The 19,678-nt window shown below is 40.2% G+C and overlaps 1 protein-coding gene across 3 annotated transcripts in view; it reads right to left on the bottom strand.

Annotated features, from left to right (window-relative positions):
- rara (retinoic acid receptor alpha) overlaps positions 1-19,678 on the bottom strand; it is a 541,920-nt gene that overhangs the window by 440,331 nt on the left and 81,911 nt on the right. For 2 of the 3 annotated variants that reach the window (XM_033035043.1, XM_033035044.1), the window contains exon 4: positions 1,366-1,407. The exons of the other annotated variant lie outside the window; for it this stretch is intronic. The gene's annotated coding sequence lies outside the window, so the exon portion shown is untranslated. The remainder of the gene's footprint in view (positions 1-1,365; positions 1,408-19,678) is intronic. 3 annotated transcript variants of the gene reach the window in all.

Genomic DNA, 19,678 nt, shown 5'->3' on the forward strand with positions numbered 1-19,678 from the left:
TGCGAGAGGCGTCCTGGGGTACAAAGGCAGAACGGTGGCTGACCGGAAGAGGGAGGATGGTTCGCTGGCCGATCCGGACCAAGGCAATGGCTGGAGGCCCTGCATCAGCCTGGGGCTCAACTTGATCGGGCATCGCTCCAAGAGACCCAAGTGCGCAGTCCAGATGCAGCCTGCAGCGGCACCAACGTGGAGGACACCTACAACTTTGTTTGTCCTGGCCAACCCTGCAACGCCGGCAGGACAATGTCCTTTATGGCCAGCTGCACAAAGCAATTTGCACGGCAAACCTTGTATATTGTCTTAGTGGACTATTTTGAAACGCATTGTACTTAATCTAGGATTGTGCTTATAATAATACTTTGCTGAACTGTATGCAAAACAAATAATTTTATTGTACCTCGGTACATATGACAATAAAGAAACATTAAACCATTGATGAAGCGCTAACCTTCGAGAAACATACAACACGAAGAACAGAGAAAGCCACAAAGTGCTGGAATAACTGAGCAGGTCAAGCAGCATCTTTGGAAAACATGAATTGGTGACGTTTTGGTTTGGGACCCTTCTTGAACCTGATGAAAGATCATCCACTAAATCTCTCCCCATGGCTGCTGCCCGACCTGCTAAGTAGGTCCAGCATTGCGCATTTTAATAATATAAAAAGAAACGTTGGCGCTACAACCTAGCTCAAAATTCAAACCTTCCAATTTCCATTCCTTGTTAACAAAATGCAAGGTGACAAATGAAACCAATATCTTGTTTTGAATCCAATTAATTCTTCTTCTGTCCTGATGTACGGGCAGGAACGGCCCTTGATGAAAAGCTACATTAAAAACGCAGCCATTTCAAGAAAGGCAAGCCACACTGCTAACTTGCCATTCCATGTGACATTATCACATGACAAACGTATCACATGCTGTGTGCAGCACAAAAAACATGCCATTTAACAAGAGCGTTATGTGAAAACTGCAGTGAGAAACAAGACAAAAACAAAAGCACAACTATTGCTAAATCACTGACTTCATGGGAAACAAGGCATAAACAATACAATAAACAAAACTGTTGCTAAACTGAAAATCTTCCGAAGCTCTTGAGGCTTAAACCATGAACCGAACTTGGCTAAATGTTCAAAACAATTAACTAATTTGAGTGCATTTTGGAAAAGGTTATGAGCTGTGCTCCACTGACTTTGACATTTCCATCCTCTGTTGGCTGTTTATTACAGATTTTTATTTTACAGATGCTTCATTTGAGAATATTGTTAAAAAAAAAACCTGAAATTACAGACATGCCAAAACTGTTTTAGTTCCTCCAGGATTCATTGCCTTTTAAAATACATTTTATCCAATGAAAGGTTATACTTACCCAGTCTTATGATTCAATACTCTTCACAGAGTGCTTTGTTACCTGATAAAGGAAAATTTGCCAATTAAATCCATTAATACAGCAGATTATTCACTCTCTGAAGGGCATTATGTTGGAGTAGATACTAATTAAAAACCCACTAAATTATTATTATCCAGTTCCACAAATCTTTGTTTCTCTATCTTCAGCATTCATTTGAGGGAATAATTAAGGATATATCTTCCTTGGTTACAACTGCAACTTGTACAGGGAGAAAAATATATCTGCCAGGATGATTTAGATTTTAATCCTGCAACCAGGAGGTTTACTATAGGAATCAGAATTCATCGATTTTGCCTTTCCATTCATATCAACCCCATCAACAACTGTCAAACAAGTACACGAAGAGGCTTCTCTCATAGATCCTCGCTCTAGGGAAAGCAAGCATCAGAAAAGTGAGCGTTGAAAAACATATCTCTAAAGATACATTAATAGAAAAGATGGCAGTAAAATTATATTGTGCCCTGAGGATTCAGTGTGCCAGGGTGCCAATCTCTTTTGGAACACTGCTCAAGTTATGCTTCTTTGCAAGAGCCTAGACAATTAACAGTTCTACCTTCTACAGCTCTGAGAGTTATCACAATCAAATTCAATCTCCACCCTTATAACCTCCATCGAGAATCACCAGAAGCCTCCCCTTTGCCACAAAGCATACGTCATGGCAAATCCAGCTGGGATCAGCTAACTCCATAGAGGCGGCAAACACTAGCCAGGGCCTTTCTGTCATTGATAGCAGTTTAACCATGGGAAACTTACTTATATTTGCAACTCAGATAGAGGTATATGAGAACATTAGAGCAAAGGGGAGCTTTATCTCACAAATACAGCGGGATCTAATTTCTGGCACAGATCGATTTCCCTTCAACTTCGGGAACTACAACCGTGCCAAAAAAAATAAATGCTCTCGGTTACCATTGCAATGAAGGAAACTACTTTGCCCAATTTTGCAGGGAAATTATGTTACAGGCAGGATCAAAACAAAGGGTGTAACCAGTGTTTCAGGAACTCAACCGATTATAGTTAACCTACGATGGGTTCTATTTGGCTGCAATTTACAGTCTGCAGCCACCGACCAAATCCAAAAATAATAAAACTTTATTACGGGTAAATAGCTGGAGATTAGTTTTAACTATTTCAGGACCGTGGCACATTCACTAAAATCATAAACAATGAAAATAATATTCAGTGATTGTTTTTGACAAAATAATAAGAATGCATGAAATATCTATGCACGGTGGTGCAACGGTGGTGGCGACACGATGGAGCTACAGGAGAGTTGCTGCCTTGCAGCACGAGAGACCCGGGTTCGATCCTGACTACTCCTGCTGTCTCTATGTAGTTTGTATGTTCTCCCTGTGACCACGTGGGTTAGCTCTGAGTGCTCCGGTTTCCTCCCACACTCTAAAGACGGACAGGTTTGTCGGTTAATTGGCTTCGGCAAGTTGTAAAATTGTCCCTGGCTTGGGTAGGTTAGTGTACGGGGTGATCGCTGGTGGGCCGAAGAACCTGTTTCCGCGCTGTATTTCTGAAGTTCAGGCCTTAAAGTTCGGCCATAATCCCTCTCCTGATTGGTTTTCATACAGTCCAGTTTGTGTGTGCATGATCAAGAATGACTAACAAATTAGTGGTGTAATAAGGCCACTTACTAAGACATCAAAATGCTGCCCCTGTCTGTTCCAGTTCAGTTGCAACCACTCCAGTTTGCAAACACCTACTGCTACATCTCTGAGCAAACTCACATAAACAAGAGATCTTTACCGCTATGTTACACTGCATCGGTGAGACCGGGCATAGGAGAGGCAACCGCTTCACTGAACAGTTGCGCTGTGTTTTCAAGGGAGTGCAGTACATGTTACAGCCATGGAAAGTCCAGGAAATAAAAGTGCAAGGTCCGCGCTGTATCTCTAAAGTCTAAAGTAAAGTCTAAACAGTAGGAGCACAGCCTCATGGTCAGATTTTCCAAAATGTGGACGGGGATAGAAGTGTAGGCAGCTTTGCTGGTTGTGTCGCAGTAGCCTCAGGCATTTTGGCCTCCAATGCGACAAAAGACATGTCGATAGTATTTTCTAAAGGGTCTGTCCCACTTGGGCGTCATTTACGCGACAGGCCGGTAGTGACTGACGAGTGACTGTCACACAAAAATCGTCTAGCAGTACAACAGTCACGTGCCAAGTGCTCTTGAGGGTCTTGCTTCTTTTGGGAGCCATTTGCGATGTCGTACGTACTTAGCCCGATCTCCGTGGCAAGGATTTTCCCACTGAAAAATTTTCAAAACTACGCGTGCTTTATGCCCAGGTGGTCACGTGGTGCGGCGCTCTAATGACGCGCAAATGGCGCACCGACGGCGTACGGGCGGCGCATGGTTACAGACGTTGACGCAAGGTGAAGCATAATAAATTAGCATAGGCAACGTTCGTGCGTCACCGTGCGTAACCATGCGTCACCACGCGCTACACGTGTGCCGTCAGTACGTCAGCGTGCGCCATCAGTACGTCAGCGTGCGCAAGGGACACGTCTCGGAGGTGGCACGCGAGGATTTTGAGCATCCCAAAATCTTGGGGCGCCGCACGTTACCCCGCGTCACTGCATACGCCACCATGCCTCACCACGCGCCATGCACGCGTCACGACGCGCCAACCAAATTTTAGGATGCCGCGTAAATGACGCGCAAATGATGAAGAAGCAGACCCTCCACCTCTTGCCTTGCCTGAGGACGCTGCAAAGTCCATCCGGTGAATTGAGAAGGCCTCCTGTTGTATGGCACAGTCAGGTGAAGCCATGTCTCTGCAAAACAGAGCACACGCAGTTTCTCAGTTCCCTAAGCTAGGTCAGTCTTGCTTTAAGTTCACCCAGCTTGTTTAAGATTGCTTGGATTTTCAATATATTGGGATATTCAAACTAAGATAAGATCAGAAGAATGGCCAAGATGTAAAAGCAGAAAGACAATAATGAAAAAAGGAGGAAACGGTTTAATGAATTCTTATTTTTTTTGGATTTGTTGATCGCGACTACTTTTAAATATTAGCTATCTCCAGATTTTTAATTGCTGTGATGTGAAAGGTCGGTACATTTTTAAATACCCAACACCAGACAACTGATACAAAACATATTATTTCTCATATTAATTAGTTTGCTAGTTAAGATTCTTTAAAAAAGAATAACACAGATTAATATCATCAGTAAATCTTAGCATTGTTGCTCACTTATACCACATCGCCAGTTGGATCAATGCAAGCACTTCATCTCATAAAGGTTTGCGGTTTTCTCCATCATTAGGGCTCTAGAGCCTTCAGTTCAGTTCAGTTCAGTGCAGCAGTCTCAGCAATGGAAACTGCTGGATGCAGTATTAAACCCAGAACCTATTTTAAATATTACGCCACTCTTCAAAGAAGAGTCGGCGTTTACTTCTTAAACTAACATCACTAAAGCAGAGTGACTGGATAGATCACGAAGGGTCTCGATCCAAAATATCACCCATTCCTTCTCTCCAGGGATGCTACATGTACCGCTGAGTTACTCCAGCATTTTGTGCCCAGATCACATTTAATGTTCTTAGCTGTAAGTTTGTTGATGCCCCTACCATCATTCACAACATTGACTTCATTTCAGAATTTATTTCTTCAAAGCTTTAAAGATATTCTGAAACGTGCTATATTTCTACCCAGTCAGTTCTTTAAATATTAGTAAAAATTGAATATCACACTCCACATAGTTTGATTTTAGTATAACAAAATATTGCAGCTCACAGGCTGAAATATATATTAATACAGATAAACTTTGTCAAATATCCATAATGATCTTTGGAGTTGTGGCTAGATTGAGGTGAACCTACTGGTTTGTAAATGTTAAACAGAGAAAAAGAAAAAATCACTGAGCCTCGAGTCGATGTGAACAACACAAAATGACTTCCCCCAATTGCTGAAACAGGGATTCTGATCACTGAGGAACTGCTTTTGTAACCTTAAGGGCTCTTGTGCCGTAAACAGAATATGCTTGAATGTAATCATGGGCAAGGCATTGACCCCTCAATGACAGAAGTCACTGAGGAAGTGAAGAACAATGTTGCACAACCAAAATAAAGTGTGTTAACCCTCAAGCAAATAAACTGCTTCATTAAAAAAGGAGGAAGAGATATTATTTTTATCAAAAACAGAAGTCGTCCTATTTTCAAAACTGATAAATTTTCCAACTTGAAGAGACTATTCTGACCCAAAATCTACAGATATCTGTCTTAGTTGTTAACTTGCTAGAGATAAAAACGCAGCTGTACTAGGTTTAACAAAACTATTGATGCACTTATTATGGACACAATTATAATTTTGTCATTGACAATAGCCAAGTAGATGTTCTCCCACTGTGTTTCACTCTGTAATTAATTCATTCAGATCAATCGATGAGCAATAGTGAACTATCTATTTTCTTGGATGTTATCTTAATACACAACATAAAACTTGGAGGCATGGTGACCCGTGAATAGATATAAATAGGATGGTGCAAAGGGTAGATAGGTAGCAGGTGAAATTGAAAGCCAAGAAATGTGAAATGTTAATTTCTGGAAGTATGAAAATGGTACGATTTAATAAACAACACAGATGTGAGGGTATGTCTGAAAAGTTTGTTGGAAGTGGGAAGTTAAGGAAGTGCTTACAGCGGTACAGCTGCTGCCTTATAGCACCAGAGACCCAGGTTCCTGACTATGGGTGCTGTCTGCACGGAGTTTGTATCTTCTCCCTATAACCGCATGGGTTTCCACCAGGATCTCCGGTTTCCTCACACATTCCAAAGACGTGCAGGTTTGTATGTGGCTTCTATAAAGTGTCTCTAGCGTGTAGGATAGAACTAGTGTACGGGTGATCGCTGGTCGGCTCGCACTCGGTGGGCCAAAGGGCCTGTTTCCAAGCTGTATCTCCAAATTAAACAATGTTAACGACATTGTCATCCACATCCTTAGTGGAGATAACAAACAACAGTGGGCTCAGCATCGACCCCCGCAGTACTCCACTCTACGCTAGACTCCAATCAGAATAACAATTCTCCGCAACTACTCTTTGACTCCTTTCTCCCAGCCAACTTTGAATCCAACAGGCTAGCTCAGCTTAGATTACATGCCCTCTAACCTTCCCACTAGGCTACGATGCTGGACTTTGTCAAAGGCGTTACTAACGTTCATGCAGACAATGTTCAATGCCTTGCCCTCATTAATCCTCTTGGTGACCTCTTCAACAACTCTATCAGATTTGCGAGACAAGATTTCACACACACACAAAGGCACGCTGACCATCCCTAATCAGTCCGTGCCTATCCAAATACTGGTAGATCCTGCCCCAAAGAATTATTTCCAACAACGTTCCCACCACTAACGTTACGCTCAACAACCTGTAGGTCCCTGGATTGTCACGGCTGCCCTTCTTAAATAACAGTACAACATTGGTCACCCTCCAGTCTTCCAAAACGTAACCAAATGATAGCTAATGATGATGAAAATATCTCTAAAATGGACTCTCCAATTTCCTCCCAAGCTTCGCATAAGATCCGAAAAATGCACGGTCAGCTGCTAGGGATTTATCCACCTTAATGCATTTAAAAACGGCTGATACAGTGCAAAATGTGGAATTTTGGTCATTTAAATTACGGAATTACACAACAAATTGCATGGCCCTGTCGTGAGTTGTAACAGAGACCTCAGAGTACAGGTACATAATTCCTTGAATGCAGCAATTCACATAAACATGCTGGTGAAGCTGGCGTCTGGCAAACTTCCCTTTGTTACTCAGGCCATTGAATATTGGAGTTGGGGCCTCTGTGTAAGTTGTTGGTGAGGCTATACTTGGAGCATTGCATGCAGTATAGGTTGCCCAGCTATACAATGGATGTCATTAAACTGCAAAGAGATGCAGTAAAGAATCATATGGATGTTATGACTTATGAGATGATGATATGACTTATTATTCAATAAGATCAAGATCATTCTATTTTACCCACAATTCGTGTTACATGCTCGGGATCTTCACTTGACAAATCGGATCCTTAAAACCGGCTTTGTAAGTCTCCCTTCGTTAGGGCGCCTTCTCTTTATTTGTTACCTCAGTAGAACAATGCACGGACCATGTAGCTGCCCTAAATGTGACTGCAGAATAAAAACCAAGGTAATAGTGACCCCCATGGGTACCGTTAATACATTGCAGTCAAATGCCCATCGCAATAGTGGAATATCTCGGTGAGAACTTGTAGTGACATTCCATTTAAGCATCTCTCTTAAGAGGCATAGACAGCACATAAATAGGCCCTTTGGTCCACCATGTCAATGTTGACCATGGAGCACCTAACTATACTCATCCTATTTTCCAGAAACCGTTTAAGAAGCATATAGGCCAAATGCAGGCAAATAGGACCAAATCACGTAGGCAACTTGATTGGCATGGATGAGTTGGGCCAGAGAGCCGCATCTCCTTGCTGTGTAACTCTATGACTCTTGGACATTAGGCTCATAACCTTCCATGCCTTGGCATTTAGATACTTCTTCAATGTTGAAGGGTCTCTGCCTCAACCACCTCCTTGGGTGGTGCAATTAGATTCTAGAAGAAAAAAAATATCTTCCTCAGCTCCATTCCTAACCTCCTGTACCTCACCTTAAGAAGTATTCCCCCTCTGGTATTATACAGTTTTGCTGTTGGGAAAGGTTTCTTCTTATCTCCCCCAATTGCCTCCCCTTATTATTTTGCACACTTTGATCAGGTCTCCTTCACCGTCCTCTCCTGTAAGGTAAACAAACCCAGCCTTTCCAATCCCTTCTCATAACAAATACTCCATCCCAGGCAACACCCTGGGGTTTTCCAACATCCTGGTGGACTTCCTCTGCACATTCTCCAGCACAACTATTTTCTTCCTACTATAAATGTGACGTACAGAACTACACACAGTACTCCGGGTGTGCCTTATCCAAGGATAAACAGAGTTGTACCATGGTCTTTCCATTCTTATGATGTGTGCCCCAGATAAGAAAGGCTTCGACCTGCTCTGGCAGCTAAAGCCTCCATGCTCATTCAGCCCCAATCTACTCCATCACAAGCACTTGCATGGCAACTGCCCACATTTGGAAAATAATAGTATCTATGGATCACATTGTCAAGTTTCATGTTAGCCTGCCTGCACTTACATAAAATACTCACCTTTTACTTTAAGCTCAAACGTTGGAATATGCGTTTCTGCTTTTTGCCAACTATTAACTTCTAAAATTATTTATTAATAAGAGAAAATTGAGTGTTGTGGAAAGCAGGTCATGGTGGATAACATACTAGAATTAATGTGAAATAGATGTTGATAGTCACTGTGAAATCAGTGGGCTGAAGGAAGACACAAAATGCTGGAGTAACTCAGCGGGTCAGGCAGCATCTCTGGAGGAAAGGAATAGGTGACGTTTCGGGACGAGACCCTTCTTCTGACTGAAGGGTCTGCTTCCGTGCTGAGAGATTTTAAGCTATTTCAACCAACTGGAGCCATGTGTTGAAAATGGCAGAAACTAAACATCTAAAATGGCTCTGTATCAATTGTTGTTGTTTACCGGTCATTCCACTGTAGTTTGTGCACACTGCATGTGATATTTCACCAACATGGGAATGACGATTCCACATATTCTTCTCACAGGAATGGGGAAGTTAAAGCTTTTGCCAAGGATAATTAACAGAACAATTATATTACATATCTTAAGTAATAAATAGAGGCCACAAATTCAACATTCACCATAAAATATTATTCAAATCATGACAACTGATTAATAATAAATATATTGAGAATAATACTGAAGTAGTGAGTTGAAAGTCAGTGGGTTTGACGCAAGTAGTTAGAGAAAAATATTTTTTTTTCCTGAACACCACTGTACATGAATACTATTTCACAAGATATTGCTGGATAACATCTTGTTTAACTTGCCATCTTTAGTTGTGTCACTGTCAAATATGGTGAGTCAATGGGAACCATCTGAGCCACTTCCCTTCCAGCTGCCTCAGCACAGGAAGAGAAGCTGAATGTTTTGTCAGCAAAACCTATCTGTTTTTCAACACCCAATTTTCTCTTTAGAATGGATTCCAGAGTGCTAATGGCTCTCACCAAACGACCTAGTTGCTTGCAGCGTGCTGAGTGCCAAATTCTGCCCTTCCAGCATCCACTCCAAACAGATTCTATCATATCAGTAGGGATTGTAAACTTGGGTATTTCCCACTTGTCCATAAATAAAAATAATAATTGTCCCAGGTTAAACAGATTCATTGAAATTTCTGGGATCTGGTCATCACTGATAAGGCGACCATTTATTGTCCATCCCGAATTGTCCTCGAGGATAAGGTGTCAAGCCACAATCTCGAAACGCTGCAATCCTTCAGATGATGGCTGCACTGTAATTGTTTGTTTGTTTGTTCTTTTGTGTGTACGTATGTGCGCATGTATATATACAGTATATATATACACATGATCTATATACATATATGATCTATATCCATATGATATATATGATCTATATCTATATATCTGTGTGTATGTATTTGTTAGTATGTGTATATACACATACAGTGAACTTTATTTTCTCTCTCGTTTATTATATTGTTTAACGTGTACTATGTTGACATATTCTGTTGTGCTGCTGCAAGTAAGAATTTCACTGTTCTATCTGAGACACATGACAATAAAACACTCTTGACTCTTGGTAAGGCAATGTATTTGAAGATTACAATGACATGGAGGGAACCGAGTTCCCAATCAGTTGTTGCCTTGCCTTGCCTTGATTTTTTGGCGATAGAGGTCACCTGTTCAAGATGTGCAGTTGAAGTAGCTCATGTGGGTAACAGCAGTGAACTTTGTAGATGGTATACGCTATAGTCATTGAGCACCAGTGGCAGCACGCATGAACATTTAAGGTGTTTGATGGGGTGCCAATCATACTTTATCTTGAATTGTGTAAGTTAGTTAAGTAGCATTCATTGGGGCAAGTGAAGAGCACTGCACCATACCTCCGCCATGTTCCTTGTATCTGGTGGGAAGAAGGCTAGACACTCTTATGCAGCCTGTCTTAGTCACAAGCCATTTATGTAATACAATTATCCAATTGAGTTTCTGGTCAAAGGTAGCTTTATTATGGTGGAGGATTCAGTGATGGTAATATCATTGAATGTCATGAGGCAGCAATTAGACTGTCTCTAGATGGAAATGGTCATTGTCTTCCACTATTGAGGCATGAATGCTACCTGCCACTTTTCAGCCCATACCTTATTATTATCAAGTTCTGGCTACATGGATTGCCACAGACAGAACATTGCAATGATCAGCAAACATACCCATTTTTTGATCTAATGATAGGAGGAAGATCATTGAGGAAGCAGCTGCAGATTGTTGGGCCAAGCACTGCCTGGAGGAACTATCGCAGCTGGGATGATTGACCTCAAATAACCATTAATCATCTTGAACTGTGCAAGGTACAACGCTAACAAATGGAGTATTTTCGTTCTGATGCCCAATTGACCAGTTTTACCAGGGCTCTTTGATGTCAAAAGCAGAAATTCTCCCCTGGAATTCAACTCTTTGGTGACATTTGGTTCAAGGCTGTGCTGAGGTCTGCAGAGTGATCTGGTAAAGCCCAGGCTGGACAGGATATTGACAAGCAATGCCACTGGATAGCACTGAATATGACAGTTTCTATCAGTTCTCTGTTGAGTACAAAGCAACTGATGGGCAGTAGATAGTTGGATTAGATTTTTTCTGCTTTTTGTAAATTTGACGTACCCTGGACAATTCTTCCACATTATTAGTTAATTGCCAGCTGATCTTAAACTATACTTGAAAAATTGCTTGGGGAAAAACGATGGTTCGAGAGTGCACGTCTTCAGTACTACAGCAGAGATGTAGTCTAGTCCCATAGTCTATTCTGTATTCAGTGCTCACAGCCATTACTTGAAAGCACGTGTAGTAAATTGAACTGGTTGGAATCCGGTTTCTGTGTGGAGACTGGGTGATTTTATGAGAGATGGTTCCTTCATTCAGTGCTTCTGGATGAATATAATCGCAAATAGAGTCATACAGCCCTTTGGCCCACTCGACAATGTGTACCAAGATGCACCACCTTAAGCTCGTCCCATCTTCCCACGTTTGGCCCATATCCCCCTGAGCCTTTCCTTCCATGCACCAAATATCCAAATATCTTTTTACCTGTCTCAACTACTTCCTTTGGCACATCGTTCCATATATACACCTATGCAAATGCACATATTATTCTCTGCCTCGGTTAAAGACAGGGGATTAGAAGTGGCATGACTGAAGAGCATCCATCTGAGTCAATGGTTATATGGTTGATTAGCACTTTCCAATGCATTCCATGTCTCTGCATCACTAAGTTGGTATCACATCATCTTTAGTGCATGCCTGAAGCCACCTTAGCATGTTTTCACCACTTATTGAACTCGGCTCAATTCTATGGCTTAATGGCCATGTTGAAGAGAGGGAAATGGCAGGCCATTGGGTGACATTCTGTACTGGTGTACATTTCTACTGCTGCTGCAGATTAACTGCTGAATGTCATGTGCTTCTGGTGTTGAACGGCCAAAATACACCATAAATCTACAACAGTGAACCGGCATCCTTAATACCATCTCTACAACATTCTTCTTTCATGTTTCTGTTGTCACTCTTTACATGATTTCAATATAAAGCACGAGTCAGCCCTCTTCTGGAATTGCACAAGCATCGCTAAATGCCAGATTTGGCCACAATAAAGCGCACATTTGAAATCTAGCTTCTCAAGTGAAAAAAACCCAGTATATGTACATTTAAGGCAAGCATATCATCTTTCTGGCTTCGTATTCAAGACGATCTTCATCAGGACGATCTTTAGTCCAGTCCAATATTAGATGGTGAGTGATGGTTGCTAAACACTTTAACTCCACCTCCCATTTCCATACTGATCTTTCTGTCCTGGGCCTCCTCCACTGTCAGAGTAAGGCCCAACGTAAATTGGAGGAACAGCACCTCATATTTCGCTTGGGCAGCTTACAACAATATGAATATTGATTTCTCTAACTTCAAGTAACCCTTGCATTACCTCTCCCTTCGTCCCTCCTCCACCCTAATTCTCCGACGAGTTTCACTTTCCTTCCGATTAATTTTACTGATTGTACGCCTCCTTGTCCCTTCCGCTCAGCTAACCATTCTACATTTTCTTATCATCGTCAGCTTTGATCTGTCATTTTCACACCTTACCCTTCCACATATCTCTAGACTCCCTCTACCCTGACTCTCAGTTTGAAGAAGGGTCGTGACCCATCCTTTCCCTCCAGAGATACTGCCAGTTTCACGAAGTTGCTCCAGCACTTTGTGTCCATCTTTAATATTAGCTGGAGCAGATCAGCCTGCAGACGTAAAACATCAAAAACACGTACATAGTCACTGATGCTACATAGTACAGGTAGTAATATAGTGATTGAGCCAATAACTTCACATGGACATATCCAGGTACAAACCATGGGGAGGCCCACCCAATCAACATCCCTCACTATGACCACACTCAGAATTACAAACAAAAAGAACCACACTTTTTTTCTGGCATTTTCAACAATTATGGATCCTATAATACGATATGCTTGAAACAATTCTACAAAAGGGCGGCAGGGTGGGGCAGCGGAAGAGTTGCTGCCTTACAGCGCCAGAGACCTGGGTTCGATCCTGACTACGGGCGCTGTCTGTATGGAGTTTGTACGTCCTCCCCGTGACCTGCGTGGGTTTTCTCCGAGTGCTCTGGTTTCCTCCCACGCTCCAAAGACGTAAAGGTTTGTAGGTTAATTGGCTTCAGTAAAATTGTAAAGATTGTCCCTAGTGTGTGTGTGTGTGTATGTGTAGAATAGTGTTAGTGTGCGGGGGTCGCTGGTCGGCGCGGACTCGGTTGGCCAAAGGGCTGGTGTCCGTAAACTAAACTGTGAATCAAACCCTGAATCAACGTCCATGAGCTCAAAGGTTTTGGTGGCACTGAAAGGAAATCTAGTGAGGTTTAACATTGTAGGTAAATTCAAGGAGGGCCTCCACAATCTGAACAGCTTTGATGGAACAATGGTTTCCTGCTGGTGTTGTCAATGACTTGATTCAGTGTCATATGGTTTAGCCAGAGCCATATGTAGCAATATCAATATACTACTTTGTTTGAACTGAGGTCTTGGATGCATACTGCTGAAATTAGACGAAAACATTAAATTTTAGTATGTTGAGGTCAGCTCTGTATTCAATTGGCACTCTGTTACATGCAAGCAAAGGCAGGCTAAATCAACATAAGGCCTCACAACCAATCTCAATCCTTGCCTCAGTTCACATACAAATATTTTTGCAACAAAATATTTCCAGTTCTACTTTCCATGCTCACAGCATTCTGCGCTTCTATTCTATTCCATTCCACACAGGTGGTACGATTACAAACTGTACACTCGGAATATTTATGGAAAGTAGCAAACTAAATGGATTTATAACCCATAATCAGGAAGTACTCAAGCGCAGAATACATAATTGCTGCGCAATTCATATTTCCATAATTGTAGTTACTAAATTCAACCATAAAAGATAATAAAAATAATTGTTACAGATGTAAAAATAATTGAAATACTTTAACGATTAACAGCGCAATGAAAATTAGATAAATTGCTGCTTCAAATGCCTGCTTTAACTAGGCCTCAAAAAATTGATAAAGCTTGTTACTATTTTAGCAGTAAATTATATACAATTATTAAAGGTAAAAATGATAACAGAAAACATGTCATAACTTAGAATTATGTTTAAGAAGGGATTGCAGATGCTGGAAAATAAAAGGTAGACAAAAATGCTGGAGAAACTCAGCGGGTGAGGCAGCATCTATGGAGCGAAGTAAATAGGCACATTGCTGAAGAAGGGTCTCGACCCGAAACGTCGCCTATCACTTAGGTTAGTTTATTTTAGAGATACAGCCAGACAACAGGGCCTTCTGCCCACCGAATCCACACCAGCGAATGATCACTCGTACACTAGTTCTATCCAACATGAGGGACAATTTACAGAAGCAGATTAACCTACAAACCTGCACGTCTTTGGAAGGTGGGAGAACATACAAACTCTGTACAGACAGCATCTGTGGTCAGAATCAAACCCGGGTCACTGGCGTTATAAGGCAGCAACTCTACCACTGCGTCACTGTACCGACCTTGAATCTATGGCCAAAATGGAAAGGGAACTGTGGGCAAAATACTACAAAACTTGAATTCCTGCAAAATCTCAGTCGGAAGATTATGGTGTGCAGTTTCACATCCAAACAAAACTATCAGACACAATAGGCTAGTATTGTCCTTCTCCAGCGATTGCTGCAGATATCGATAAATTAACATCACATATGTACACAAAAGATACATGCAATTAATTTCATCCACAATTCACAGGAAAGTTAAACTGATTACTGGTCTCAAGCAGAATATTTTGAGGAGATCCTACTTAGAGAAGATTACTTTCAAATTAATCACTTGTACATTTAAAGCATATTAAGTTTGGTATTATTGCATGGATCAATCACATTGACCATGATTAAAAACAGACAGTGAAGTACCTGCAACCAGAGAAGAGCTATGACAGAATTACAAATAAGTACAGAAAATATCTAATCAGGCAGCATTAGTAGAATGAAAAATAAGAGCCAATGTTCCTGGTCAGTAAGTTTTCCATGATGACTCATTGAACCAAAATATTAACTGCTTCCCCTTCCACAGATGCTGCCTATCCAGCTGAATGCTTCTGGCATTTTCTGCTTATGTTGCAGATTTCCGGCATCTGTGGTTACTGTATCATGATTTCTGTTCAAGTAGCTTTACTTGTGCGATATATTTAACATTTCCTTGATTCAATGCACTCAGTTATATAGAATTACATCAAATGTACAGCACAGAAGCAGCACTGTGGTATTCTGCATCAAAACATCATGATTGTTTTAATATTACCTCTACCTGCCTTAGTGGTGAATCTGGATCCTAAAAGAAAGCCTGGTGGATGTGCAACAGTGGCGGACTGGGTCTAAAATATTGGTTGCCAGGAGAAAAAGGGGGCCCACTTCATCAGGGGCCCACTTGATATAGGGGGCCCACTTCATCAGGGGCCCACTTGCCATTGGGCAAGCTGACACCCTGGACAGTCCGCCACTGATGTGCAAGATTCGTACATAGAATCTAGTGCAAGACCCATACGTGAAATCTGATGCTATGAGCACTGGTACAGTTGCATTATTAAAACAGTTTTTCTTTTAAGTCCAGAAAAATGCATTTAATTTGTGTCAACAGCCGACACATACATGCACACTAAAAAATGACATGAACAAACATGAAGGAAAGGGAAGCAATTTTTTTGGCAGAGACCAGAACTTCCTTTTCCACTACAAAAATGAATCAGAATGAAACAGCAAGAACTTCAACAAGAGCAGAACAATAAACATACTGTTGCTAAGTATTGGGAATTTGTTGTGACATTTCAGTTCAGAGATCAGGTTTCCAGATTCTGTGGAATAAATGCTAATTACATTAACCCTTATATTGTATTTCACTAATCAAGGCATAAACAGCAGCAAGTTACATATTAAACTCCAGCTTCAAGATTATATGAAAAACATGGGGTCAAAATTCCAATATTCATTAATGATTGGAATGTGAAACTTGCTTCAAAAGAAACGGTTGAAATGAAGAGTAAAGATACGCACATATAAACAAGTGTTGGTTAGAGGAAAGCTTGCTCATGCTGATAGTAGTAGGTAGATGCTTTTGCAGATAACTCCTGCTGGTCCAATGTCCAGTTTCTGTGCTGTACATTTTATGTAATTCAATGCAAACTAGTGTATTGAAATGTTAAATTCAAGTTATATATCGCATAACTAAAGACACTAGTGAATAGAAAACTGGAATTGCAGATAGCTGGGGAAATTATTTATTCTGCTGGAATGCAGGAGGCAGCTTTGTGTATAATGTATATAGTGGTCGGCAGATTGGCACAGCTGGCAAAGCCACGGCCTCACCGCACCAGAGACCCATGTTTGATCCGGACTTTGGGTGCTGTTTATGTGCGGAGTTTGCACATTCTCCATGACAGCATTGATTTCCTCTGGGTGCTCTAGTTTCCTCCCACATCCCAAAGACATACGGGTGTGTAGGTTATTGGGCCTCTGTAAATTGCCTCGTGTGTAGAGATTAGATATTAGAGTGGGATTTCATAGAACTCGTGTAAACGGGTGATCGATTGTTGGCATGGACTCAGTGGATGCTGGATCTCTCAACTAAACACTGCCAAAATAGCAGGAAATTTGAATCTATTGCATAATAGCTGGACACATGAGATTGCAGATGTTTGATTCAGAAGCAAAATACAAATTGTTGAAGGAACTAGGTAAAAATTCTGTTCATGCCAGCATTGTCTCCACCTGATAAATGAATAAATATTTTTTTTAAACTGCTGAGATGAGATATTTCAACTTTTAATGCTAGCCCTTTAGGCTGATCGAATGTGGTTAGTTTTGCACAGTAAATGTGTGTGTTAAGAACAGATTCAGTCTACCTAGATTAATCTAACATCTGGCGTACGGTGAAGACTTTTTCTGATTTATGTGAAGCATATATGTGTGATATAACCTCCAGGAGGCTAAACTGATTTACATCATCACTTTCACTGGACCCAAACCTTGTGCCGGCAGCTCCAGAGTGAACGGTTGGCAAAGTCCTCCGAATGGCTCAGCTCACCTCTGCCTTCAGTGCCTACACAGAGCCGCACAGAAGTCAGAAATTAGCTGAGCTGATGCCAGCACATCTGATCTCCTGCTCTCCGTATAGACTCGGGGAGATTGGGGAAAAGCACAAATGTCGAGCTGGCTGGCTGAATATTTTCTGTATCCAATCCAGATATGGTTGGTGACTGAAACACAACCTGATGGAGGTTGACATTTTCGATTGGAAAGGAAAGTGCAGTTCAGCAGATTATTTATCATTTTAAATTTCATGTTTAAATTATTTTTAAATACATTTCTAGCACTTAAGGGTGCTCCTAAGCAATTTTTAGTTTTTAAATATGTTTCCCAAATTTTAATACATTTAAAAATAATGCAGTGGAGTGCTGTCCAATGCTCGCAGAACCATAAATCACCAATTGGAGATCTGATGTAAAGAACAGAAAACAATGGATTGATTTCCCTTTAAATAAAAGCTCTCATCAGCTTTACGCTGTTTTTCCGTTTTTATAGGCAACAGAACAGTTTGATTCTAAATTCTAAAAACTGTTCAGTGATTCCAATATATCAATTTCCAACAGCTTTTAGCCCTTAAGTTTGGATATTTTTATGGAAGCACACCATAACCTCTTAAGTTCCCTTCATTATTTTATTTTTGGGCAGTCCATATTAAAAACATGAATTTCTGGCTGGAAGAAATGGATCAACAACCAGATTGGCTAATGATGGAAAAGGAAGACTGTCTACCTTTTGAAATTGGACCGATCATATTTGCGCCCACAAAACTGCACAAAAAAACCTATAAAGAAAACTCCATAATACATAGTGGAATACGAATTTGGAAACAAATAAAAAAAGATTTAAAATTGAATAATATACCACTCTGCCTTCCCATTGTAAATAATCCTTTATTCAAATCATCCTTTATGGACAAAGGTTTCACACAATGGAAAAATTATGGAATCAAAAATATAGGACATCTTTATGGGAAAGGTACTTTTCTTTCATTTCAAGAGTTACAACAGAATTATGGACTGCACTCAAATAATTTCTTCAGATATCTACAAATTAGAGATTATGTTAAATCTAATACACAAGTCTACAGGAATAGGGAATCAGAAATTCTTGATGAATGTCTGAACAAGCATCCTAATACTGAAAAACTAATAGCTTATATTTATAACACCCTACTAAACAACGAGGTACCACCGACTGAACCATATAGATACAAATGGGAAAATGAAATAGGTCACCCTATCACGAAAGATATGTGGGACGAAAGTTTACAACAAATACATCAATGTTCATTAAATGCCAGACATACTTTAATACAATTCAAGGTCTTACATAGACTACACTACTCTAAAATAAAACTAAATAGAATCTTCCCACAAATCTCTCCTATTTGTGATAAATGTCTACATCTAGAGGCTAATTTAACACATACGTTTGCAAACTGTATAAAACTTAAACATTTCTGGACTGATATTTTTGAAATAACTTCAGAAGTTATTAATACAAAACTGGACCCAGACACAAAATTAATAATACTTGGAATATCAGAACAAAACTTAACACTCACAACAAACCAAAGAAATTTCCTCAACTACAGTATAATAACGGGGGAAAAAATAATATTAAAATTTTGGAAAGGCCCTACAACCCCCACAATTAAAATATGGATTACGGAAATGTCGGAGACCCTATACTTAGAAAGAATTAGACTTGTCTTAATGGACAAACAAGATCTTTTCCATAAAATTTGGGCTCCATTCATTAACTATCTGATGGGATAGATTGGCACAGCACGAGGACCCAACTGAAACTTGAACTCAGGAACAGATGAAAAGCTATACTTTATAACCTACGAACCTATCTCCATTGACGTATTACAGGTAACCCATTCCACCTCCCTTGTTTTTCTGTTGTTTTTTTTTTTTTTTTTTTCTTTTTTATTTGTAACTTTCTACCCTCTCTTTTTCCCTCTTTCTATAAAAAATAAAAACACTAGAAGCAGAAGTAATTGATAATGGAAAATTTTAATAATATATGACTGATGTATATGAAAAGTTTTTTTACTATAATATGTAACTACATTTTATAATATGTCTACTTCTAATAAATAAATAAATAAATAAATAACATAATGCAGTGGAGTGCTGTCCAATGCTCGCAGAACCATAAATCACCAATTGGAGATCTGATGTAAAGAACAGAAAACAATGGATTGATTTCCCTTTAAATAAAAGCTCTCATCAACTATACGCTGTTTTTCCGTTTTTATAGGCAACAGAACAGTTTGATTCTAAATTCTAAAAACTGTTCAGTGATTCCAATATATCAATTTCCAACAGCTTTTAGCCCTTAAGTTTGGATATTTTTATGGAAGCACACCATAACCTCTTAAGTTCCCTTCATTACGTACAGAAAAAGGCCACAGCCCTCCGCATTATTGCAGAAAGCAAAAAAAATAAAAATCACTCAAAGTATTCTTACGGTCTAATATAGTGGGAGCAAGATTATCATTTT

This window comes from Amblyraja radiata, chromosome 16 (genome assembly GCF_010909765.2).
Source record: "Amblyraja radiata isolate CabotCenter1 chromosome 16, sAmbRad1.1.pri, whole genome shotgun sequence".
Lineage (NCBI taxonomy): Eukaryota > Metazoa > Chordata > Chondrichthyes > Rajiformes > Rajidae > Amblyraja > Amblyraja radiata.